The sequence below is a fragment of the Paramisgurnus dabryanus genome, chromosome 7, assembly GCF_030506205.2.
Source record: "Paramisgurnus dabryanus chromosome 7, PD_genome_1.1, whole genome shotgun sequence".
Lineage (NCBI taxonomy): Eukaryota > Metazoa > Chordata > Actinopteri > Cypriniformes > Cobitidae > Paramisgurnus > Paramisgurnus dabryanus.
In genome coordinates this window covers 45489594-45501774 of record NC_133343.1, presented here as the reverse complement: position 1 = coordinate 45501774, position 12181 = coordinate 45489594, and positions in this window count along the sequence as shown.

The window sequence follows — 12181 nt, the reverse complement described above, 5'->3', positions numbered from 1 at the left end:
TTGCATTACCTTCTGAACAAAAAACTCTATTGGCCTTATATTAAAATTTTCATCAGAAATGGCCGAAAATTGCAAAAAACGAAAAATTACCTTTACATTTTGTGTTTTTTACACATAAATGGTTATAACTTCGCAACAAAAATAGATTTTTTCACCATATTTGATACCCTGATGTATGAGCATATTCTGAGGCCACACAAAAAAAATTGTATGCTTGCACCACTAGATGGCCTTATAATTGAACAAAACCTTTGAAATCAAGCCACCCTATAGTCATACAACTGTTTCTTCACTAAACTAAAGTGTATAGTCATAAAACTAGCTAGATGTAACACATTTATGACCTGAGGTTGCATGCACAACTTTGTCATTGCGCCACCTAGTGGTTTTGAGATAGAAATATGGTATTTTTGCCTAAAACTACTCCAACAGTACATCTAAAACCTTGGGTCATCATGTATTATTCCTTTCATGGCTTGGAGATCATTGGTGCATGCCAATTAACTCCTTAGCAACCAATTAGGATACCTTATCAACCCTTTTTACAAGAGCTATAATTCTGCATCAGAACATCGTAGAGACATTGGGGTGGTCTCTTTTGACTCATTAACACCAATGTAACATTTTGTGAGCTGAGAATTGCCACTGCAAGCACCACACACGTTTTTTTCAGTGTTCTGGTTGTCAATGCTCCTCGAGAAGAGAGAGAGAGATTACACTGAATGAAAACACAGCTTTTTTGCTGATAACTGTTATATTATTTAGTCTGAAATCAAGAGATTTTCCTAGGTTCTTTAAACTGCTCATCCGAATTCAACTTTACTTTCTTCTGTGCCCTTTTTGGCTTGACCCCGGCATTGCTGCTTGCAGCTATATTTAGGGGTCAAGCCCCGAAGGGGCGAAGACCCCTATTGTATTTGTTAGTTTTCTTCTTATTATTAGGGGTCAAGCCCCGAAGGGGCGAAGACCCCTATTGTATTTGTTAGTTTTCTTATTATTATTATTATTATTATTATAATAATTATTCTGCTTCTTCTTCTTCTTCTTCTTCTTCCGCCATTGCGGTCTATGGCAGCCCATAGAACCGTACGTAGGAAAGTTATGAAATTTGGCACACTGATAAAGGACAGTCCAATGTGTCCCCATAGCAAATTTGGAGTCTCTATCTCTAACCCGCTAGCGCCACCAACAGTCCAAAGTTGCACTTATGTTTTTGCTTATAACTTCTGATCCGTAAGTCCTAGAAACAAAATTCTTGTTTCCTCTGATTCCTTGGCTCAAGACGATTCGAATGGACCTGATGACGTCATTTTCCGTCATGAAAATTTTTCCGCCATTTTGAATTATTCGTAAAACCTACTTTTGCGAACTCGTCCTAGAGTTTTTACCCGATTGTCGCGAAAATTGGTATGTAGCATCTAGAGACCCTCACGGCAAAAAGTTATCAAAAGAATTTCGATAAACCAATCCGTTGTCGTATAGCGCGTTAACAAATTTTACGTAGAGCGCAAAAAAACAGATTTTAGGCTGTATCTTCGTCAAACTTAGGCCTATTGACACGAGACTTAGTACTTGTGATGCCAGTCAGGAACTGAGTGTGCATGCACAGTTTCGTCGCAGCGCCACCTAGTGGCCAGACAGATGTTTTTTACACCTATAACTTTGGCTGCGATCAACGTATTTTGACGGGACTTGATTTTTAGGAGTCCTGAGTAGTCGCCGCGTCCAACGATACCAAACATGCCAGATTTCGCCTTACGGTTAGCTCTGCGCAGCAAAACAGCACTTAAAAAACATGCGCGAATATCTCCGCGAGCGTTATTCCGATCGACTCGAAAATGCCATAGGAAGAACATTGCATTACCTTCTGAACAAAAAACTCTATTGGCGTTATATTAAAATTTTCATCAGAAATGGCCGAAAATTGAAAAAAACGAAAAATTACCTTTACATTTTGTGTTTTTTACACATAAATGGTTATAAATTCGCAACGAAAAGAGATTTTTTCACCAGATTTGATACGCTGATGTATGAGCAGAGTCTGAGGCCACACAAAAAAATTGGTATGCCTGAACCACTAGTTGGCCTTATAATTGAACAAAACCTTTGAAATCAAGCCACCCTATGGTCATACAACTGTTTCTTCACTAAACTAAAGTGTATAGTCATAAAACTAGCTAGATGTAACACAGTTATGACCTGAGGTTGCATGCACAATTTTGTCATTGCGCCACCTACTGGTTTTGAGATAGAAATATGGCATTTTTTGCCTAAAACTACTGCTAACAACACATCTAAAACCATGAGTCATCATGGATTATTCCTTTCATGGCTTTGACTATAATCACTGGTGGTTGCCAATTCACTCCCTAGCAACCAATGAGAATACCTTATCAACCGTTTTTGCAAGAGTTATATCTCTGCGTCAGAACATCGTAGAGACATGGGGGTGGGCTCTTTTGACTCATTAACACCACTGTAACATTTTGTGAGCTGAGTATTGCCACTGCAAGCACCACTCATTTTTACGTCAGTGTTCTAGTTATCAATGCTCGTCGAAAGAGAGGGAAAGATTTCACTAAATGAGAACAGATTTTTTGCTGATAACTGTTATATTAATTAGTCTGAAATCAAGAGATTTTCCTAGGTACTTTAAACTGCTCATCCAAAGTCAACTTTACTTTCTGCTGTGCCCTTTTTGGCTTGACCCCGGTGATTGCTGCTTGCAGCTATATTTAGGGGTCAAGCCCCCCCGGAGGGGCGAAGACCCCTATTGTATTTGTTAGTTTTCTTATTCTTCTTCTTCTTCTTCTTCTTCTTCTTCTTCTTCTTCTTCTTCTTCTTCTTCCGCCATTGCGGTCTATGGCAGCCCATAGAACCGTACGTAGGAAAGTTATGAAATTTGGCACACTGATAAAGGACAGTCCAATGTGTCCCCACAGCAAATTTGGAGTCTCTAACTCCAACCCTCTAGCGCCACCAACAGTCTAAAGTTGCACTTACGTTTTTGTTTATAACTTCTGACCCGTACGTCCTAGAAACGAAATTCTTGTTTCCTCTGATTCCTTGGCTCAAGACGATTCGACTGGACCCTATGACGTCATTTTCCGTCATGAAAATTTTTCCGCCATTTTGAATTATTCGTAAAACCTACTTTTGCGAACTCGTCCTAGAGCTTTTGCCCGATTTCCACGAAAATCGGTATGTAGCATCTACAGACCCTCACGGCAAAAAGTTATGGAATTCATGTCGATTCGCCAATCTGTTTGCGTAAACCGCGTCAACAAATTTTACGTAGAGTGCAAAAAAACGGATTTGAGGCTGTATCTTCGCCAAACTTAAGCCTATTGAAACGACACTTGGTACTTGTGATGCCAGTCAGGAACTGAGAGCGCATGCCCAGTTTCGTCGCAGCGCCACCTAGTGGTAAGACGAATGTTTTACACACCTATAACTTTGGCTGTGATCGACGTATTTTCATGGGACTTGTTTCCTTGGAGTCCTGAATAGTTGCCGAGTCCAACGATACCAAACATGCCAGAATTGGCCTTACGGTTAACCCTGCGCGGCAAAATAGCACTTAAAAAACACGCGCGAATATCTCCGCGAGCGTAATTCTGATCGACTCGAAAATATCATAGGAAGAATATTGCATTACCTTCTGAACAAAAAGTTCTATTGGCATTGTATTAAAATTTTCATCAGAAATGGCTGAAAATTGCAAAAAACGAAAAATTACCTTTAAATTTTGTGTTTTTACACATAAATGGCTATAACTTCGTAACGCAAAGAGATTTTTTTACCATATTTGATACCCTGATGTATGAGCATATTTTGAGGCCACACAAAAAAAATTGTATGCTTGCACCACTAGGTGGCCCTATAATTGAACAAAACCTTTGATATCAAGCCAGCCCTATGGTCATACAACTGTTTCTTCACTAAACTAAAGTGTATAGTCATAAAACTAGCTAGATGTAACACAGTTATGACCTGAGGTTGCATGCACAATTTTGTCATTGCGCCACCTACTGGTTTTGAGATAGAATAACGCATTTTTTGCCTAAAACTACTGCAACAACACTTCTAAAACCATGAGTCATCATGGATTATTCCTTTCATGGCTTTGACTATAATCACTGATGGTTGCCAATTCACTCCCTAGCAACCAATGAGAATACCTTATCAACCGTTTTTGCAAAAGCTATATCTCTGCATCGGAACACCGTAGAGACACGGGGGTGGGCTCTTTTCACTAATTAAACTTGGTTTAACTAGGTTCTTCAGTCTGCTTATCCAATCTCAATTTTACATCCTTTTGGGCCCTTTTCGGCTTGACCCCGGTATTGCTGCTTGCAGCTATATTTATCTATTATTCTTCTTCTTCCGCCATTGCGTCTATGGCAGCCCATAGAACCGTACGTAGGAAAGTTATGAAATTTGGCACACTCAAAGAGGACATTCCAAATAGTCAAGACACCAAATTTGGAGTGTCTATGTCAAACCCTATAGCGCCATTAACAGTCCAAATTTTCACTTACATTTTTGGTTATAACTGCTGACCCGTACGTCATAGAAACGCAATTCTTGTTTCTTCTGATTCCTTGGCTCATGCCGATTCAATTGCACCATATGACGTCATTTCGGTTATGCTATTTATTTTGATATTTTGAATTGTTTATAAAACCTACTTTTTCGAACTCGTCCTAGAGCTTTTGTCCAATTTGCGTAAAGAATGGGTGTGTAGCATCTAGAGACACTCATTGCAAAAAGTTATGGAATTCGTGTAGATTCGCCAATCCGTTTCCGTATACCGCGTCAACGAATTTTACGTAGATTGCATAAAAACGGATTTGAGGCTGTATCTTCGCCAAAGTTAAACGTATTCACACGACACTTGGTTGTTTTGATGGCAGTCATGACCTGAGGGTTCGTGCCCAGTTTCGTCACAGCGCAACCTAGTGTTCACGAGATTTGAAAAATGGCTATTTTTGCTTATAACTACTGCAAACTTGAGTCTAAAATTATACAAGTGCTATTGTTAGATTCCTTGAGGCATGCCGAGTCAAACGATACCAAATGGTTTTCAGTCGGCCATTTTGGGGGTCGGCCATTTTGATTTTTAACTTTTTTTGTCGGAAAGTTATGAATTTTGGCACACTCAAAGAGGACATTCCAAATAGTCCCCACACCAAATTTGGAGTGTCTTTGTCAAACCCTATAGCGCCACCAACAGTCCAAATTTTCACTTGCATTTTTGGTTATAACTGCTGACCCATACGTCATAGAAACGCAATTCTTGTTTCATCTGATTCCTTGGCTCATGCCAATTTGATTTCACCATATGACGTCATTTCGGTTATGCTAATTTGTTTGATATTTTGAATTGTTTGTAAAACCTACTTTTTCGAACTCGTCCTAGAGCTTTTGTCCAATTTGCGCAAAGAATGGGTGTCTAGCATCTAGAGACACTCATGGCAAAAAGTTATGGAATTCGTGTCTATTCGCCGATCCGTTTCCGTATACCGCGTCATAACATTTTACGTAGAGCGCGAACAAACGGATTTGAGGCTGTATCTTTGCCAAAGTAGTTTTGATGGCAGTCATGACATGAGGGTGCGTGCACAGTTTCGTCACAGTGCCACATAGTGTTCACGAGATTTGAAAAATTGCTATTTTTGCTTATATCTAATGCTAGCTTGATATTAAAATTATGGATTTGTGGCTATATCTTCGCAAAAGTTTTGCACATTAATGTGTGCATTGCCAGTGGTTCAGTGGTTAGTGTAGGTTGTCTACAAATCGGAAGGTTGGTGGTTCAAACCCCATCTCCACCTGACCAAGTGTTGAGGTGTCCATGAGTGAGACATCTAACCCCAACTGTTATATGTCATGAACTGAGGGTGCATGGAACGGTTTGTCACAAGGCCACCTAGTGGTCACGAGATTTGAAAAGTGACTGTTTTTGTTTTTATACTGCAAAATTGAATCTAAAATCATGAAATTGCTATTGTTAGATTCCTTGAGGCATGCCGAGTCAAACGATACCAAAATGTTTTCGGATGGCCATTTTCAATTACAAAGCATACCAACTTTTTCAAACTCCTCCTACAGCGTTCATTTGATTGGCTTGGATTTGGTACACACAATCTAGACTCTAGACAAAAAGTCATAAAAAGATTTTGATAGACCAATCAGTTATTGTATAGCGCATCAACAAATATTATGGCAAGCACGCTGGAATGGATTTGAGGCTATATCTTTGCAAAAGTTTTGCATATTAATGTGCGTTTTTCCAGTGGTTCAGTGGTTAGTGTAGGTTGTCTACAAATTGGAAGGTTGGTGATTCAAACCCCAGCTCCACCTGACCAAGTGTTGAGGTATCATTGAGAACCCCAACTGCTCCTGATGAGCTGGATGACTCTCGCATGGCTGACAGTGAATGAATAGGTGAATGTTTCACAACTTGTAAATGTCATGTACTGAGGGTGCATGAAATGTTTTGTCACAGAGCCACCTATTTCATCAGCATTTTTTTGAAAGCTCTTGTAAACTTTCAGTGCCCCCTAGTGGTTAAGAGTTTTGAGGCTTTATCTCCAGATCGCTTTATTGTGTGTACACCATATTTGGTGGGTGTCATCACAATTATGACCTGAGGCACCATCAATTGTTTTGGTGCAGTGCCCCCAGTGGTCAAGTCATTTGAGGCTATATCTCAACATTGCTTAATCATATGTATATAAAATTTGGTGGGTGTCATCACAATCATGACCCGCGGCACCATCTATTGTTTCGGTGCAGCACCACCAAGATAAAGAAGATTTGAAAAATTGCAATTTTTGCCTTAATCTACTGAAAACTTAGATTTAAAATCAAGACAGTCATTATTGGTACTTCATTCTGTGCCCTTTTTGGCTTGACCCCGTCATCGCTGCTTTGCAGCTATATTTAGGGGTCAAGCCCAGAATGGGCGAAGACCCCTATTGTATCTGTTAGTTTTCTTTTTCTTTTTTTTCTTTTTCTTTTTCTTTTTCTTCCTCCGCCATTGCGGTCTATGGCAGCCTATAGCAGCGTACATAGGAAAGTTATAAAATTTGGCACACTGATAGAGGACTGTCCAAAAAGTCTCCACAGCAAATTTGAAGTCTGTATCTATAACCCGCTAGCGCCACCAACAGTCCAAATTTGCACTTATGTATTTGCTTATAACTTCTGACCCTTATGTCCTAGACACTAAATTCTTGTATCCTCTGATTCCTTGGCTCAAGACGATTCAATTGGACCCTATGACGTCATTTTCCGTCATGAAAAATTTTCCGCCATTTTGATTTATTCATAAAACCTACTTTTGCGAACTTGTCCTAGAGCTTTCGCCCAATTGCCATGAAAAACGGTATGTAGCATTTAGAGACACTCAGGGCAAAAAGTTATTAAAAGAATTTTGATAAACCATTCCGTTTTCGTATAACGCGTCAACAAATTTTACGTAGAGCCCAAAAAAACAGGTTTTAGTGTGTATCTTCGCCAATCTTATGTCTATTGACGCCAAACTTGGTAGTTGTGATGCCAGTGAGGATCTGAGGGGGCATGCAGAGTTTCGTAACAGCACCACCTAGTGGTCATACGAATGTTGTACATGCTTATAACTTTGGCTCTGATCTGTGTTTTTTCACGGGACTTGTTTCGCTGAAGTCCAGAATAGCTGCCGAGTCCAACGTTACCAAACATGCCAGATTTCGCCTTACGGTTAGCCCTGCGCAGCAAAACAGCACTTAAAAAACACGCGCGAATATCTCCGCGAGCGTAATTCTGATCGACTCGAAAACATCATAGGAAGAATATTGCATTACCTTCTGAACAAAAAGTTCTATTGGCATTGTATTAAAATTTTCATCAAAAATGGCCGAAAATTGCAAAAAACAAAAAATTACCTTTAAATTCTCTCTTTTTACACATAAATGGTTATAACTTCGTAACGCAAAGAGATTTTTTCACCATATTTGATACGCTGATGTACGACCACAGTCTGAGGCTACACAAAAATAATTGTATGCTTGCACCACTAGTTGGCCTTTTAATTGAATAAAACCTTTGAAATCAAGCCACCCTATGGTCATACAACTGTTTCTTCACTAAACTAAAGTGTATAGTCATAAAACTAGCTAGATGTAACACAGTTATGACCTGAGGTTGCATGCACGAATTTTGTCATTGCGCCACCTATTGGTTTTGAGATAGAATATGGCATTTTTTTGGCCTAAAACTACTGCAAACACACATCTAAAACCATGAGTCATCATGGATTATTCCATTCATGGCTTTGACTATAATCACTAGTGGATGTCCATTTACTCTCTAGCAACCAATGAGAACACCTTATCAACTGTTTTTGCAAGAGCTTTTTCTCTGCATCAGAACATCGCAGAGACATGGGGATGGTCTCTTTTGACTCTTTTAACTTGTTGTAACATGTTGTGACCCATGTTTGCCCACTGTAAGCATCACATACATGTCCTTCTGTGCTCTAATGTTCCATGATTGTCAATAACCGAAGGACAGTTGCAGTAGACAAGAACATAGATTATTTTTGTTGATTACTTTGCATTTTTTCATCTGAAATCATTAGGTTTACCTAAGTTCTTCAGTCTGCTTATCCAAACGCAACTTTACATCTTTCTGTGCCCGAATATCTCCGCGAGCGTAATTCTGATCGACTCGAAAACATCATAGGAAGAATATTGCATTATCTTCTGAACAAAAAGTTCTATTGGCATTCTATTAAAATTTTCATCAGAAATGGCTGAAAATTACATGTCCATTTACTCTCTAGCAACCAATGAGAATACGTTATCAACTGTTTTTGCAAGAGCTTTTTCTCTGCATCAGAACATCGCAGAGACATGGGGGTGGGCTCTTTTGACTCATTAACACCACTGTAACATTTTGTGAGCTGAGTATTGCCACTAGAAGCACCACTCATTTTTACGTCAGTGTTCTAGTTATCAATGCTCGTCGAAAGAGAGGGAGAGATTTCACTAAATGAGAACACAGCTTTTTTGCTGATAACTGTTATATTGTTTTGTCTGAAATCAAGAGATTTTCTTAGGTACTTTAAACTGCTCATCCGAAGTCAACTTTACTTTCTGCTGTGCCCTTTTTGGCTTGACCCCGGTGATTGCTGCTTGCAGCTATATTTAGGGGTCAAGCCCCGAAGGGGCGAAGACCCCTATTGTATTTGTTAGTTTTCCTATTATAATAATAATTATTCTGGTTCTTCTTCCGCCATTGCGGTCTATGGCAGCCCCTAGAACCGTACGTAGGAAAGTTATGAAATTTGGCACACTGATAAAGGACAGTCCAATGTGTCCCCACAGCAAATTTGGAGTCTCTATGTTTAACCCTCTAGCGCCACCAACAGTCCAAAGTTGCACTTACGTTTTTGCTTATAACTTCTGATCTGTAAGTCCTAGAAACAAAATTCTTGTTTCCTCTGATTCCTTGGCTCAAGACGATTCGATTTGACCCTATGACGTCATTTTCCGTCATGGAAATTTTTCCGCCATTTTGAATTATTCGTAAAACCTACTTTTGCGAACTCGTCCAAGAGCTTTTGCCCAATTTCCACGAAAATCGGTATGTAGCATCTACAGACCCTCACGGCAAAAAGTTATGGAATTCATGTCAATTCGTCCATCCGTTTCTGTAAACCGCGTCAACGAATTTTACGTAGAGCGCAAAAAAACGGATTTGAGGCTGTATCTTCGCCAAACTTAAGCCTATTGACACGATACTTGGTTCTTGTGATGCCAGTCAGGAACTTAGGGTGCATGCAGAGTTTCGTCACAGCGCCACCTAGTGGTCAGACTTATGCTTTAAACGCCTATAACTTTGGCTCCGATTGACGTATTTTCACGGGACTTGTTTCTTTAGAGTTCTGAATAGTTGCCGAGTCCAACGATACCAAATATGCCAGAATTCGCCTTACGGTTAACCCTGCGCGGCAAAATAGCACTTAAAAAACACGCGCGAATATCTCCGCGAGCGTTATTCCGATCGACTCGAAAATGGCATAGGAAGAACATTGCATTACCTTCTGAACAAAAAACTCTATTGGCGTTATATTAAAATTTTCATCAGAAATGGCCGAAAATTGCAAAAAACGAAAAATTACCTTTTACATTTTGTGTTTTTTACACATAAATGGTTATAACTTCGCAACGAAAAGAGATTTTTTCACCAGATTTGATACGCTGATGTATGAGCAGAGTCTGAGGCCACACAAAAAAATTGGTATGTGTGAACCACTAGGTGGCCCTATAATTAGACAAAACCTTTCATATCAAGCAAGCCCTATGGTCATACAACTATTTCTTTGCTGAACTAAAGTGTATAGTCAGAAAACTAGCTAAATGTAACGCAGTCATGCCCTAAGGTTGCATGCACAATTTTGTCATAGCGCCCCCTAGTGGCTTGGAGATAGAAAATAGCAATTTTTGCCTAAAACTACTGCAACAACACATCTAAAATCATAAGTCATCATGGATTCTTCATTTCATGGCTTGGACTATTATCACTGGTGGATGTGAATCTACTCTCTAGCAACCAATGAGATTACCTAATCAACTGTTTTTGAAAGAGCTTTTTCTCTGCATCAGAACATCGTAGAGACATGGGGATGGTCTCTTTTGACTGATTTAACTTGTTGTAACATGTTGTGACCCATGTTATGCCACTGCATACATCACTCACATGTCCTTCAGTGCTCTAATGTTCCATGATTGTCAATAACAGAAGGACGATTGCATTAGACAAGAACATAGATTCTTTTTGTTGATTACTTTTGCGTTTTTTTCATTTGAAATCATGAAGTTTAAGTAGTTATATGGGACCACCTCTCGTCAAACTTTTATGACCCCCTCCCCCACCCGGTGACAGTTGCTGTCTGACAGGTCGTGTTTTATGACCCCTTGACAGATGGCGTTTTATGACCCCTTGACAGATGGCGTTTTATGACCCCATGACAGATGGTGTTTTGACAGGTTGTGTTTTATGACCCTTAACAGATGGTTTTATGACAGTTTGTGTTTTATGACTCCTTAACAGATGGTGTTTTGACAGTTTGTGTTTTATGACTTCTTTGACAGCTCGTGTTTGACAGGGGGCGGGACCATCAATCAAAATCTGTACAAGTTGTCAACTTTAGACAGAAAGTATTTAATGGTTTTATTGCCGGTCATTTAGAGTGATTGTTTTTCCTGAGTGTGTTTTATGTCACGCGTATGCTGTTATGTTTAATGACGGCTCGTGTTTCGACATTTGCTGTCAGCTCTCACCCTTCCTCCCTCCTTTCTCACAAGATCTGCATTCTTTCACAGGGGTGCCTGTTGTAAAGCGATTAAAGATTTCTAAAACTCAATGTTGGTAAAACAATCCCCCATTACGGTGTCAAAAAAAAAAGTAAATGTTTATTTTAGATTTAGACAAATCATGAACAAGGCTACGATTAAAACATTGGTTTGTAACATCACAAGTTATTTAATGAAATATTCCGTATACGTGTATAGTTTAAGCAATGATCTGAGCCATAACCTTCGGAGCCGGCAATACTATAATCTTTAGACGAAAGTCTAAACTAAATACAATTTAAACGATTCATGAGTTCCGTGAATCTTTTCATGACCTGCTCTATAGTTTCACGCGTATTAAAGATCCGGCGGTGCCTGACAAAGCGCCGGGGTGAGTGTTCATATATGCCGTTTTAAATTAAAGTTAATAAATGTAATTCTGTCCACTATGGCAAAATAGGAGTTTATTTTAGATTTAGAGGATTCTTTAATCATGTCTATGATTAAGACATGTGTATACGTGCACCGATGGTGACAGAGACCTTATATCTGACGTTAAGAAACTTTTAAAAGATTAAAGACGTGTTCATCCATCATTTTTAATTAAATGATTCTTAAAACCATGTGTGAAAATGTGTATATTATACAAAGAGTCTTACATTGTCTGCTCTGACAAAAATAAAATATTATTTTAGATTTTATGTCAATTGACTGCGTGTATGACAAATATAGTTTGATATATACGTTTGTATTGGCAAGAGACTTCTTTAAAGTCACGCAAGAATAAATATTTTAGTTGTAACTGGTTAACCTTAAATGTACTATTATCTATTTAA